The sequence below is a fragment of the Eurosta solidaginis genome, chromosome 4 (genome assembly GCF_040869045.1).
Source record: "Eurosta solidaginis isolate ZX-2024a chromosome 4, ASM4086904v1, whole genome shotgun sequence".
NCBI classification, from domain to species: domain Eukaryota; kingdom Metazoa; phylum Arthropoda; class Insecta; order Diptera; family Tephritidae; genus Eurosta; species Eurosta solidaginis.
The window spans coordinates 14,491,441-14,507,394 of NC_090322.1; the positions used below are offsets into that span (position 1 = coordinate 14,491,441).

Consider the following 15,954-nt stretch of genomic DNA (forward strand, 5'->3'; position numbering starts at 1 on the left):
GAGCAGTTTTATTCTGATTTCATCTATTTAAACTTTAATTGCTAAGCTGGTTTGAGTTTATAAATATCATATCACATGAGCAGTGAATGACAAACATAACATCATTCGCGCTGTATAGCTATATATAATAGCACCGCATTAATTGGAGGAATTTGAGCAATGAACTTTCTTAGAAAATGAGCAAATCACTTTCATGTTCCAATATGGAATGATGCGCTCTTAGGACCAGACTTTTATACATATTAATTAACGCATACATTTCATCACCTCTCCATTTGCGTGTATGAAAGCGGTCTGCCGGCAGTGGACCAATTTTTGGTGCATTTTCACTGTCCAGAATTTAGGTATCGGGTTCACCACGTTCCTCAGTATTTAGAGAGAACGTGAACTAGTATCACATTAACGCATAAATATTGCTGTTGGAACTCGCCCTCTCTTGAAATTTTCCGCTGTCCTCAAAGTTATATGATGACATCATCGTTAATGATTACTATCAAAAAATCTTTCAACGGGATATGATGTAATCTGAAGTGATCATATTTTAAGGATACTTTTTGTAATACGTGATCATCAAATATCAAGTGAATTTTGAGTAAAGTATTATTTATAATACGGGATCTTATATGCTGCGATTGAAATTTTTTGTTTGACTTTGTCAAATATAGGGTATAAATTGAGATACTTAGACATAATAGAGTTTAATTTGACTTATTTTGTTTTGTTGATTTTCCGGTGGGGTGGATAAATGATGTATATTGGAACGGCTTTCCGTCGTCCCTTGTCAAATTTTTTTTAGAGACAAACCGATTTCGATTTTGTGCCATCATCAGTGTCGATGTCGTTTTAATTTGAAACCTTTCACCATATGGCGATTTAACCGTATATGTCGTACAATCATTTAATGTAATCAAAGTTTTAGTAAAATACTTTTAAGAATAGAAGTGGCTATTCGTCCGGAAAATAAATTGAAGAAAACACAGCAAAAAAAAAAAGATTAAAAAAGTTGCGGAAAATTTTTGTACGGGCTTTTTCGGACGAATGTAATACACAGTCATCACATGATGTTATATGTTCTGATATGATTTTATTTGGTATGATGTGATTTATAGTTTATAAAATGATCTGGTATTTATCAATACGGGCTGCGATTTTTGTTCCAGACTTTAGCTGACTTGGTATGTTTTGATGCGATCTGTGGTCACATTGAATACGTGATATCATTACAAAGACTTTATTTCATGTGATACCATTGATACTTGGGATGTGATATCTTACATGAAACTTTGGTTAGTTTAAAATTGTCTTTTAACAGCGAGATGAAAGGAAATGCACAACCAACCGATCATTTTATATCGCAAAATGTAGTTTATATTGCAAAATGTCATACCACATCGTATTTATGTTGCACAATGTGATATCACATCGTACATGATCTAATGTGATATCACATCATACATGATTCAATTTTATGAAGTTTTTGATTTAGTAATATGATTTGTGTCTTGTTTTAATAAAATCTTATTAAATATGGCGGCCACCGCGGTGTGATGGTAGCGTGCTCCCCCTACCACACCGAATGCACTGGGTTCACACCCCAGGCAAAGCAACATCAAAATTTTAGAAATAATGTTTTTCAATTAGAACAACATTTTTCTAAGCGTGGTCGCCCCTCGGCAGTGTTTGGCAGGCACTCCGAGTGTATTTTTGCCATGAAAAGCTCTCAGTGAAAAGTCATCCGCCTCGCAGATGCCGTTCTGAGTAGGCATAAAACAAGTAAGCCCCGTCCCGCCAATTTATTTATTTATTTATTTATTTATTTATTCAGTCTATGAAGATACAGGTCTTACAGACTGCCAATAATGGTAGATACAAAAAATATTAACACAAAGATAACAAAATATACATGTAAATATATAGTTTACAATAAATAATAAGTTCTTATAACAAACAATTTAAAAACAATTAAATAGCTGACTTTAAAATATTTATAAAAGCGTCCCTACACATAGAAAAATCAAGCTCAATAGAAGATGAAATCTTATTGAATTCGTTCAGGGCACGTGCAATTGGCGCATTCCTTCCATAATTGGTTCTAATATTGATACCATAAAACGGGCAAACATTACGAAGATCCCTCCTTGGAACATTAAAATTAATTTCCACAAGAAGGTCAGCGCAGTCTACATCTCCGTGGATAATGCCAAACAAGAAAGTCAAGGAGAGAATAGATCTCCTGGCTTCCAGGGATTTAAGATTCAAAAGAAGTAAACGAGCAGTATATGGAGGAAGAGGGTATGTAAACCTTAATGACCGTAACGCATACTTAAGAAAAACTTTCTGAACTCGCTCAAGCCTGTTGATTGAGAATTCTTGGAAAGGTCTCCAAATGATGGTAGCATACTCAAGATGAGAACGCACGAATGAGGAGTAGAGTACTTTTAAAGTATACGGGTCAGAAAACTCCGAACTATTACGCCGAATGAAGCCTAGCATAGCATAGGCCTTGGCAACGATGCAATCAATATGGTTCACGAACATAAATTTTGTATCAAATACAACCCCAAGATCTTTGATTTTTTCAACAGTCTGCAACGTACTGTTAGCGATACTAAACGAACTGTTGAGATTTGAACGAGATTTTGAGTAGGTTACGTGGAAGCATTTATTTATATTTAATGAAAGATGAGATCTAATGCACCATGAGTAAAGTTTATCAATATCAGCTTGAAGATTAATCATATCGTTTGCGGAATTTACAACAGAGTAAACTTTGAGATCATCGGCGTACAACAGAAATCTAGCATAGGAGAAGCATGAGCTAATGTCATTGATGAATAAGATAAAAAGCAATGGTCCCAAAATACTACCCTGCGGGACGCCCGATGTCGCCAAAAAGGGATCTGATGATACCCCATCAATAGAGACGGCACACCATCTATTACTTAGATATGATTTTAGCCACTGCAAAAAGGTTGAATGAAAGCCAAGGCAGTACAGTTTGTGAATTAGAACATCATGCGATACCTTATCAAAAGCTTTGGAAAAGTCGGTATAAATACAGTCGACCTGAAGACCAGATGAAAAGGCAGAGATACAATATTCACTGAACTCCACAAGATTGGAAACGGTAGAGCGACCAGAAACAAACCCATGCTGTCTCGGACAGATCAAGTGCTTCACTGAAAAATAAATCTTTTCCTTGACAACGCACTCAAATAGCTTAGAAACGGTGGAAAGCTTTGAAATTGGCCTGTAATTGCAGACATCAGTCTTACTGCCAGATTTATAAATAGGAGTTATCGAGGCGAATTTCCAAGCATCAATAAACTCACCAAAGCTAAGTGATAAATTGAACATGATCTCTAACGGGACAACTAGGGAAGTGCATCCTTTTAGCAAGGCAGCCGAGAGACCATCAATGTCAGCTTTAGTAGAGTTGCTCAGTTTCGAGATGCCACTGAAGATATCTTCAGATGAAATTGACATTGAACCAAAATTTAGGGATGAATAAATTTCAGACGAGAAGTCAGACGAGGGACTAGCATCATTATCAACAAAATTAGAACTAAAAAAATCAGCAAACGCGTTAGCCACATTGTGGGGAGTGTTAGCAGGTCTGTCATTGTAGAAGACGGTGGCAGGCACCGAGGAGCGAGATTTCTTCGACTTAACGTAATTCCAGAATGCTTTCGGGTTAGACTTTATATTCGTCTCAAAGCTTGTAATGTAGTTTCTGTAAAGAAACTTCTCTAGACAGTTGAAATCCTTCACATAATGTTTATATTTGGTAAGAAATAACGGGGTTTTGGTTCTTTTAAACTTTTTGAAGAACTTGTTTCTTAAATTCTTCAACTTTTTTAACCTTGTTGTGTACCATGGTAACCTATATGGTTTCCTTTTCGCAACTGGTACATGCCTCGTACACAGATCAAAGAGAGTCAACTTAAATATTTCAAAGCAATGACCAACATCAGAGATGGAAAGCAAATTGGCCCAGTCTATTTCAGCTAGATCCTGATCGAGTCTAGAAAAATCACACTTCGAAAAGTTAAATGAAAAATCATTAATTAAAGAGCGAGCTCCAAACTCATAAAATTCGAGTTTAAGAATTAGAGCAGAATGGTGCATATCCGTCGGAGCGAATGGCACATGGCACTCAGAAAGATTAGAATTTATGTCATTACTAATAAAAATTAGATCTAATATTCTATCGAGCCTGTTTTTGAAACTATTGATTTGATGCAAATTTAGACTTAAGATATTATCTATAACGTATGACTCAAAAGACTTAGTAATATTATTAGGTAATAGGCCTGACGCAGAGTAACTATGAGACCAAGAAATATCACAAAGGTTAAAATCCCCTAAAACACATAAGTGATTATCTCCTAATTTACTTAAAACTAGGGACGATATATTGTTAACATGAGCTTTGTAAATTTCTTCCAAGCTGTTCGGCGGTATGTATGATGCAACCAGATATAGAGATCCAGACTGTGGAGAACCACGGACATTGACGCAGATCTGGTCAAGGATGGTATCAGAATTATCTAACATAATAAGGGAGGCATTATACTTGCGTTGGACAGCAATTAGTACGCCACCCCCTCTTGAACGCCCAGTTTTAGTACAATCCCTGTCCTTACGAAAAACGACGAATAGCTTGGGATCGAAGAACTCAGCGTCGAAGAAATCCGAAGTAAGCCAGGATTCAACAATGACAAAAATATCGTACTCCAATTGGCAACTAAATGCTCTCAAAATGTGCGATTTAGTCCTGATACCAGAAGCATTTTGGAAATACACTTTAAGCTGTTTGTTAATTATGTTCTCATTGCTGCTGGAAGCTAGGTGAACTGGAGTTGCTTTTCCACTTGAGGAAAAAAACGGAAAGGGCGAACATTCACACCAGCAGGCCACAAGTCTGGCGATACAATTTTCTCATAAACAGCATTAGTAACGCCAAGCTTAAAGTTGACTTTGGTTATTGAGTCAACAGGTGTATCTTTCTTAACGAGCCCTTTGCATGAAAAATTAGATCGATCAGCCTTCAGATGCCTTACCAGGTAGCTAATAATATCATTAGAAGAAACTGACGGCTGAAATGACGATAGGTGAAGCCAAATCATTCCAACGACTCCCAACTCATTATTAGCATTAGAGCCAACGAAATTTGGCATACGACGCTTGAAAACTTCAGTGCTATCTTTCAGCGCAGAAGGGGATAAAGATGCAGGCGTGGAAATAGATGTAGGTGCAGAAGTTGTAATCGAACCGACAGTGCTAGGCTGCTTACGACGTTTGTATGTTTGTTTGGTATTAACATTGATTTTATTACCAGCGCCATCCATACAGATAACATTAGAGTTATTAGCCTGTGATTTAAGAACCGAAGCAAACGATCTACCACTATTAGCAGAATTATTAACAGAGTTATTCTCATACGTTTGAGACACAGCTGTGGTGGTAGCATTGTTAATAGCTATTGGTACTGAAGAATTATTTTTGTTGTTTTCAATGTTCATAGCACTATTTTTAACAGTAGAACAAGCATCAACATTGGTAGCCATAGCACACGTATTAGCAACTGCTGTATGTTTAGAAGCAGCAGGCAAAGCAGAAAGAATAACTACTTTTTCACTTGTCGTGTGTGACGATGAGGAAGTACCATTAGAATGTGCAGCACCAATTATACCCACATTCGAACGAACATTGGAAACAGCAGCAATGCATGACTCAGAGGAAGAGCGAGAGCGACAGGTAGCCAGCGGCAAGTTACAGAGCGCATTCTGCATAGAGCTTAACTTTACTTGCAGGTCGCTGACTTGTCGACGTAAACGATTACCTTCGTCTATTGATGTATTAAGCAGACGTAAAATCTTCTCCTCATTGCCTTTTAGCACAGCAATATCACACACTAACGACTTCAATGTTTTTTCTATATTGCACAAATTATCGCGATTGTTTTTGTTTTGCATATCTTCATTGAGCGAACCAGCAGGCAGCAAGGGCAGGTCATTTACAATACACGATGACGCTTTGTTAGATGATGATTTAAGAGAGGCGGGCGGCGATCGAATCGACCCACGACGCTCACACGCACAAGCTTTACAGTAAAAAGCACTATTAGACTCTCTTAAAAAGTCTAAGTCAGTCTCCAAAACACCCACACAGGGAAGATGAAAAAGTACCGAACACTTAGCACATTGAACCTTAGGTTGAGTGCGCTCAACTCTAAGACCACAAATACAAGGCATTGGAGTAAAACAAGCAACAAAAGCGATTAACTATGCCACAGTACATATAACAACAAATGCAATTAATTATGTCACGGTACATATAGCAATACAAAATCGTTGCAGAGCGATTAAAAAACACGTCCGGTCAGTACGACTGTTCGTATTAGACAAAAATGTAGGAAAAATTAAAAAGGAGCACGCCGCAAATTGGAAGAGAAGCTCGGCCTAAAATCTCTTCGGAGGTTATCGCGACTTACATTTATTTACTTATTAAATGTGATATTTATTATGGTTATAAACATACTTTTGAGTGCTGGCCCATTAAAGAAAAAATAATAAAAAAAAATTTGTTTGTGTGTAATTCAATCTCGTACCATATTTTTGAGGTGTGACCTTCGTCAAGTTATTTTGAACAATTGCCTAATAAGTAAGCTTATCGCGGTACTTATTGAAGAAATTTTTTTTTTTACTTTTCCCTTTTAAAACTTCATATTTCAAACTATTCCACCTTTAAGAAATGTTTTATTCCGTAGAAAACAAAAAAATGTACCATATTTGGTAAAAGTGTACCGATGCGGCAGCAGTGACCTTCACAGCGATATGCTACGATATTGACTGTCCGGACGATGTTCTTGCGTCTGCTTGTTTGTTTGCTTGTAGTTATTGTTGTTTGTGGTTAACTATTACCAGGGCAACTTACAAGCTCACGAGCTCTTCACTACAGCTTGTCTAGCAGATAAATCGCCTGATTATTTCCAACGGAAATCGACTAACAAATAAACGCGGAATATATACATAATAAACCTTTGCACATACATACTTACTTATATTTATAAACGCCACTATCGTCTACCAACAGGTTTTAACTTTGTTTTTAGCTTCTGAATTTATTCGTTGACAAGAGCTCAGTGTCTTAACTCGAATTGTGTACGACGACTTCATGTTAAGTTATCTTGTCTGTTGTGTCTGTTTCCATTTAATGAGACAATAATGTGCAACGAATAGAAAGAAAAAACAAAAATAACAAAAAAAAAAAAGGACGTCAGTTGAGAGCAATGAAAACAAAAAGAGCAACAGTGACATTTCTGTAGACATTGATGTCGACTAAATTGTGGCCAATGCCCAAAAAGCAAATGTCATCACGGAAATGGGGTAATGCGCTAATGAAAATAAATTCGTTAAGTGAACTGTGCCGGGCGACATTGAAATATGTTGTATAGTGAATAAGGCGACAGATATAAGGAAAATAAACCACGTGAAATGAAGGAAGGACATTTATTAGGTGCTCGACCGTAATTTTTCAACTCAATTTGAACAAACTATAAGTTGCAGTTATTTTTGAGATCACAGCAGGATGGAGATATTAAGGAGAATTTTTTCTGGTTCAACTAGAAAGTTTTAAGGAGACGTGCCAAAGTGCAAGTTCTTAGCTGGACGTTAAACCGGCTTCTTTCGGCACTAAGACCTTACACTGGAGCGAAGCATAGCTTTTTCTTCCCAATAGCAACGCCGTCTTCTTATTTCAAATAATTTTGCTGAAATACCGACATAAATTCATTCACACTAGCGCTTAAGGCACGAACACATAAGGTTTTAGATACAGCATCGTGCGTACAAACACATGCAATCGACTGCACGAAAGTGCATTAAAAATTTAATGTATTCGGGCTTTTATGCACAAACTATCAATGTCGCCCAAAAAAAAATTGCTACCTACGATAAATCCACCTTAGCACGCTTAGTAGCTATAAGTAGATTCACAATCGAAATGAATGAGCATTTAAACTTAAAAGTATTCACAATAGTATTTTAGTGCAAACGGTTTACGGAGAGATAAATAAAATGAAGTCATTTCATACTTGCAGATCTAGTTACTTAAGAATTGTGCAAAATTTAGTAGACTGTTCACCATTTTGATGCAATAAGCAATTATTCACAATAAAATCCCAAAGGATATTATTGTTTTCTTTGCGCCAAATATTTGCTTCACCTAACAGAATTTAATCTACGTGCTTGAAAAGGATATTGTGAATCACTTAAACACAACTTTAGGTAACAAATTTAAATCAGAAAAATATTCACAATAACACACCAGCATGAAACATCACTGGTATTTCAAACAATGACGCCCTTTTCTGAAGCAGCAAACAGTTTTTTGAAAGCTGATATTTTTTTACAAATTTATTCCAAATACAAGAAAAATATAAAACAAAATTAAGGCATAGTTCATAATAGTTCAAATGCCGAATTCATTCGGCTTAAGAATTTCATTCACAATAATAGTAATTCATCTTATGTGTTGCTTTATAATCATAAGAAAATATGAATTAGTTTAAAATAGTACTTTTTTAATAGTAATTTTCGGTATTTAATTAATTAAAAGCAAAAAAGTGTTTGGGAATTTATTCAATGAGTTAGACTTAAGAATTTCATTCACAATGGTAATTTTACTTAAGGTGTTGTTTTAGAATAATAAACCAGTATGTATTAATTCACAATAGTACTTTTCTAATACATATTTTCGGTATTTAAATAAGAATTTCATTCAAAATAGTTACTTAATTTATTTATTTATTTATATTATTTATTGCTTCAAATTAACTTTCGTGATTAAAAAAAGATGATTTTGTTTATACATAAGCCCAATTTACTAAACAAACCAAAGTCATAAACTCATTCACAATAGTAGCTGTAAAATAAAAATTAGTTCAATATTGTAAAATAAGAGTGATGCGTTCTGAAAAATTTATATTAAAGGACCATTTGGAACTAAAAATATATTCACAATGAACTTGTTGTTTTTTTAATAATTTTAAATCAGTTCACAGTAAAAGATTAAGAAATTATTTTTTTCTTGCAGGAGCCTAATCAAAATAATCAACTGATTCAATTATAAGGTAAGTTCAAAATTAAGGCACATTTTTTTACTAACTTTATGTTTATATTAAATTTAATTTTTGTATTTTTTTAAGAAAATACAAGTTTTGATGCATTTACTGATAAGAGCACCGTAAATATATGCTTAAAAAACATTTAACACAAAAATGAATTAAAGAAAAAGATAACAGGTTTTTTCATAGTAGATTTGATTCTAAAGCTTAAAGAGTTTATAGGTAAAGCGAAACAATATGTCAGATGAACAGCAACAGGCGTTAAGGAGCAGTAAAAAATTTGAACGCACGCGGCGATGGAACAGATAGTCTGAGCACAGCGTTTCCAGAGGAAGTAGTCTTAAGAAAAATTTTCTTTGTTCTCATAAATCTAAACTTTTTTCTAAAAAATATGTTTATTGACGACGATCATGCAGTACCACCTTTTGTTGTTGATACCTAATAAGTTGAATCCTTTTTCGAACCCCTAATGAATATAGCGCCCAACTTGGGGCGCACAATAATAGTCACCATAGAAACTCACCTTGTAGTTCACCACTCAAGTTGAAAATGCAATAGGGAGATTGTGAGGAATACAAAGAAAATTCACTGAATTTGAGGAACGAAGATAATAAAGTGGTTCTTGTGGCATACATTTCACTGAAGTGAGTGGAAAGCCACTTTGCAATGATGGTGTATGTACCTTCAGTGATTTGTATATAAAATAGCATCAAATTAGAATCCTTAAAAACAACAAGTCGCCTTGGTAGTGGAGAGTAAGGAGAAGAAAAACTATGGAGTTTAGGACTGGACATGACGGTGGTGACACGGTATGATTCAAAAACCGAATGGCGAATTTTTGAAAATTGAAGAGATCTTCATTTAAAGATTCGTTATGATAAGCAGGCAAAAAAATCTACATTTCAAAGATAAATGTTTTTTATGGCAACGCTAAGTAATACAGAAGAAAAAACCGAATGGCAGTGAGCAATATGCACCACTGCTCTCTCCTCCTGCAACATTTGCTCTTGCTGCCAATTTACGCCACAAATCCCGGGCACATTTTTGTCGAGTGGTAAATTACTAAAATTTTTCAGTAAAGCAGCATATCGAGCAAAAAATAAAGATTTAAACAGCAGTGGAGTGGCAAGTAAAAATATTTGAAAATGAGGTGAACGAAAGAAAGCATGGCGTTGGTGGTTGGGGTTGTGTAGAGTGCGTAAGCAAAATGAGAGACGTATTGAGTGGAGTAAAATGGCACGGCTACAACATGATGAATCGTCGGTTACAAAAGATATATAGCAAATATATTTATTATGTAGCTAAAGGCTAAAAGGAGAATGGGTGGAAGTGAAAGCAAAATTACAGTATGAAGTGATGAAGTGAGCAGTGAGGGTGAAAAGCGCAGAGAAGTGAAAAATCAGAAATAAAAATGATAGTTCAAGGTAAAAGGGAATAAACAAAAATAGCTGAGTCAAAGTGTAAAAGTGTATGAAAAATAAAAGGGAAACGTTCGTACGCATACAAAAAAATGGTAAACTCATTTTTTGTGGTTTAAATTGGATACAAATAATGCTGCTGGAGTTGTTGCAGCTGCTTCAAATTGGAGTCATAAAATTCGAACTGGTTTAAAGCATAACGAGAGCAGAACTTATACGAAGCGTCTTTATGATTCATAAAAAAGTTTTAAGTTTATTACTTGGCAAGCAAACGCTGAGTTTTTAATGTGAGAGCTTAAATGAATTCCATGAATTTGATTTTCGCTGTGAGGTTTTATGGTAACGAGATAAGTCATTAGTTAATATGCGATGAAAATGAACACATAGTCTTGGAATAGATGAGTACCGAATCTGCATTTCCGTAGCAACATACTTGGCAAGGGCTAGAAGTATATCATTTAAGCGCTGACTTCAAAATAGTTAATATTTTTTGGGAATCTATACTTGAGATTAGAAAATTCGCCCCCGCGGGTTAGGAGGATTAGAATATACCCGCGGCAGGTATGCCAGTCGCTAGAGGCGTTTAAAATACCAAATTGATTCAAGGAGTTGTGTAGCGCAACCCTTTCAAGGGATTGACAGCGCACTGTATAGCTTCTCCAACCCAACTGTACCTCACCTACCCGTGGCCAATCCTTTCTTTAACAGCCGAGGCTCTGGCGACCCCAAATTCCTCATGGATCTTGGGGTGGGCGGGCGTTATGGCCTAGAAGGTTTCATGTGGTCATACCAAATTGTTCCCGAGATGGTCGGGCTAGCACCTTAATGATGCTTGTTACCGGAACGTACCGGATCTGCATCGGGCAAAGTACCTTAAACATCGATAACACTCCCAAGGCCCTTGGGGGGGGCAAAGTTTTTGTTGTTTTCATGTTATGTATAATAAAAACTTTTGGACAATTTCCATCCTTGGATTCAGATCTGTGGGTCCTACAAAAAGTATTTTAATGCTTTGCTGTGACAGGATATAACCCCGAAGCCCTTGGTGGTGTAGTAAGCCAGCACACTACCTCCCTATTCCTATAGGAGATGAACAAAGAGGGTGGACTTTTAACAGATCTGTTTCGAAAAGTATAAGCTCACCTGCAGATGCCAACACAGTTACATAGGACAAAGAGGACAGCAAATAAGAACAAGGTTCAGATAACACATAAGAGATTACAACAAAAAAAAAAACAGGGAATCCAAAAACTATCCCAGAATCCAACTTTGCGAATCAAATCGACGAAAATGAATGTTCCCCAGCAAACATCAATAAAACATTCACGGTCCTTCACATACAAGCAAAAGGCCGACGTCTCGAAAACATGGAAGTCTACAAACAGAAAACATTACGGTAGTACAATAAACGAACAGGTAAACACAATTTCTGACACAATATTTCAGCCTATAAAACTTGTTAACAAGAAACAAAGTAATCACACAGGTACAACAGACAAACACACAACAACAAATAAATGCACCAAAGCAACAAAACCACAAAGAAGGTCAAACGACTAGAATTACTGACTTTTACCTACCTCAGTCAGTTACAAAAATCGATCAATAAAAACAACCCTCCGTTCTATATCCATCAAAGGTATATTTGCTTAACTAGAAAAAAGTTCTCTAGAGAAACCTATTCGGTCTTTACTTGCATATCATGTAAGTGCAGGTACTGTTATTCAGCAAAGCCAGCAGCGAATTTTTACCATTCTCCTTATACACACACACTAGGCAAAAAAATGTATCTTTTGCTTACGAAGCTCTTCTGGCGTTGTGCATTACTATTCTCGAAGAATAATTTAGCAATCTTTGAGTTCCATCTTTCAGCAGGAAATATAACGGCAGTTATCCCTCACTTACATTTGTGTCTACGAGGGCCAAATCTGGTCCAAAATTGTGGGAAATGCTGGTTTAAACTAGAATTTTTTCATGTAAACAGATTAATAATTGGAAATTTCTCTAATAATGTCTTTTGGGTAAGTCGAAAGAGTCCCTACTCTGAGATTTAATTATGACATGTGGCCCTGTGATGTTTAGTTCGAGTTCATATCTTAACTATTATCCATCTATTGAGAAAAAAATCCCAAATGTGGAAATTTACAAATTTTTAAATTCGGTGTATGTTTTTCTTTAAATTGTAACTCAGGCTAACATGGCTGCTTCTTAAGTTTCTATGGACTTGTTTGCCAATTTCCCAAAATCAAGGAAATTTTTAAGTTAAAAAGAAGTTTTATTTAAATTTTTCCGCAACTTTTCGATAAGAAATTGATATTTTTTTAATCACCCCTATTCTGCATTTCGATTACGTTCCCGTTCTACGCTCCGCTTTAATCGAAGTTGGGTATTCTGCATTACGACGGAAACGTAACGAGAAGAGGAAGAGCAAATGATTTTTCGAAATCAGCTGTTTGTACGGAATGTGTGAACATTGGAACAAAATAAATTAAAGACAATTTGTAAAAAACACTGAAAAACTATATTTTATTATCCACGCCCTTTTGTACAAAAAAAGCAATAGAATATATTGCCGCAGTGTTATACTTTTTTGAGTGAAGTGCTTTCATAATTATAAGTGTGTTTTGTCGTTCTTTTGGCCAGTTCCCTGCCGTGGCCACCAAGTTTTGTTAAAACGGATTCCTGCACGAATATAGTTGACATTTTCTGAATTTTATGGATGCTAATTTCATTGCGCTGGCCTAAAATACTTTATCAAGATTTATTTATTCTTTCCGAAAGGATTGTTTACGTTTTCGCTTCACTTTCCTCTACTCCGGCAGCTTGCTTTAGCATATAACTGAACCCAACGAACATGCACAAATTATAGCTGTCTATTATAATGAAATCAATAGCCGCGGCATTATTTGTGGAGTTGGAGAGCAACGCATACGAAAATGGCCAGGCGAGAATGGAAAGGCAAATATAGCAAGATTTGTGTAATCCATTTGAGATGAGTGACGAATTGTAAGAAATTGAACTTATTTTCTTATTTAGGTTCAAAAAAAACTTTCGACTTAATAAGGATGCTTTCAAGTATGTGTTAGATACTTTTGCGGGGCAAATACGTCTAAGGACTTCGACATCGACATGTTGTTTTTGACCTGGAAACATATAAAAAACAATCATCATGAACCCTTCTACGTTTCTTAACAAGTTTTACTTACATTTTTGTTAAATTCTGTTATGAATTAATAAAAAAATAAAAATTTAATATTTTTCCGCAAACTAATTTGCAACTTAGAAAAACGGAACTACGATCGAAATGCAGAATACACAAAATCGAAAATTCGAAGTTGAATCGAAAGAGATTGCAACACAGAATACCAAAATTGCCAAATTGAAAAAATTCCAATCCAAGTCGAAATGCAGAATAAGGCTGAATAAGGCTTGATATTTTTTCGACACCAAATCGATAACTTTTCGGCAGTAAACCGATAACAAATCGATATTTTTTCGATAACAAATATATAGTTTTTCGAAATTAACAAATCTATTACTAGATAATTTTTCAACGAGAGTTGTTATCGACAAAAATTCGATATCACGTCGAAAATATGCCGACGAAAATCTGATAAAAATAACAGCCACATATTTTTTCGTTATCGTAAATGAATTTTTTTGAACCCTGCCTAAATCATTCCAAAATATTCCCGAAATAGTTGCTAACTTAGTCCTAATACTATCTCAAAATGGTTCAAAATGATCCCAACATGATTCTATAACGATCTCAAAATAGTCTGGCCAATATCCCAAAATAGTCCGAAAATGTTTCCAAAGGCCTTCTAAAAGTCATCTCGAAATAGTACCTAAAATTCCGAAAAAATAATTCCGAAATTACATCAAAATACTCCCAGAATGATCTCCACGTTACTACAAAAAATGTCTCGAAATAATTCCAAAATTATACCCGAACAGTTAAGAAATAATCGAAATAGGTTCTGGGGATTATGTATGACCCCAAAAATATACGTTCGGGGCGTAGCCGCTTCCCGCGGCAGACTGTTCTATGTACCGGAGCGACTCGGGATTTTTTTCCCGCCCAGGGGCTGTCATTCAGTGTAACCCTATTTAATTTGTTGCGTCCCTTCCACAAATTGTCATCCTCGGAGCAGCTCCTTGCAGCTGGACTGCTCCGTACGCTCCTGCTCCGGAAAGGTATTGAACCTAACCCCGGTCCCAGGCTGTGGTTCTGCTGCATATGTGGGAAAAGGATTTATCTCAGACCCCATCGGGAGGTAGCAACGTGTTTCTGGTTTAAATTTACAATTATTTGTAGACCGTTGTAATAACCTAATGTTAAGCTTACATTATGTAAATTCTAACAGAGCAGATGAGATATTTACCATTCCCGAAATCTATTTCGGTAGCAAGTAACAGTTTTAAAAAAACCTTAGACACCAAATCACACAACACGATCTCAATAAATGTAAGAAAACCTTTGAAAATAAAAATAAATCATTTAGACCGAAGACCGAAAAAATTCAAAACTTAGCATATCTCACAGGGAAAGCCGTTTTTGGTTTTTTGTTGTTTTTGAATATTGGTTGTTATCCGTGATAAACACAATTGCTTTTTCTTTTTCTAAATGCAATCTCTGCATTTAGCACACTATAGCGCTATTTCCCCTCGGAGTATGCTCACCTTGAACAGTCCGCATGAGTTACTCGCGAGTTATTTTGCAATTTTTAAGTAAATAAATAAATCAAATTTTTTGAAAGCAACGTTTATTTTTTAATCAGAAGTACATATGTACAATGTATTGATATGTATATTTTTCTATACTTATTTCTCATATGTATGCATTTTAAGACCAATATTTGGATATATATTAATGCTTATAAAATTTATTTTCAAACACATTAACTTTACAACTCGTGCAGAGTGAAGACAACATACTCACACTACTCATTAATGAATTCATTCAATGCGAATAAATAAACAAATCAAAAATACTTATGCGTAACACTAGTGGAATATAAAATGATTCAACGTGAGTGTCTTTGCTGGAATGGCGGTGGATAGTAGTGGGGAGGTTCCCATTGAAACGCTCTTAAGTATTTATGCTATCTTTTTACAAAGGATAAAAGAAATGAAGTAAAAAAATATGGAAAATGATACTTAAAAAAAAAAATAAATGTAAGGCGCGATAACCTCCGAAGAGATCTAAGGCCGAGCTTCTCTTCCAATTTGCGTCGTGCTCCTCTTGATTTTCCCTACAAATTGGCCGGACGGGACCTACATATTTTATGCCGACTCCGAACGGCATCTGCAAGGCAGATGAGTTTTCACTGAGAGCTTTTCATGGCAGAAATACACTCGGAGCGCTTGCCAAACACTGCCGAGGGGCGACCCCGCTTAGAAAAA

The 15,954-nt window shown here is 35.7% G+C and overlaps 1 long non-coding RNA gene across 1 annotated transcript in view; it reads left to right on the forward strand.

Annotated features, from left to right (window-relative positions):
• The window catches only part of LOC137249114 (uncharacterized), a 154,862-nt gene that overhangs the window by 57,130 nt on the left and 81,778 nt on the right, over nt 1–15,954 (forward strand). The window contains exon 2 of the long non-coding RNA XR_010952251.1: nt 9,100–9,136. This is a non-coding gene — a long non-coding RNA (uncharacterized lncRNA). The remainder of the gene's footprint in view (nt 1–9,099; nt 9,137–15,954) is intronic.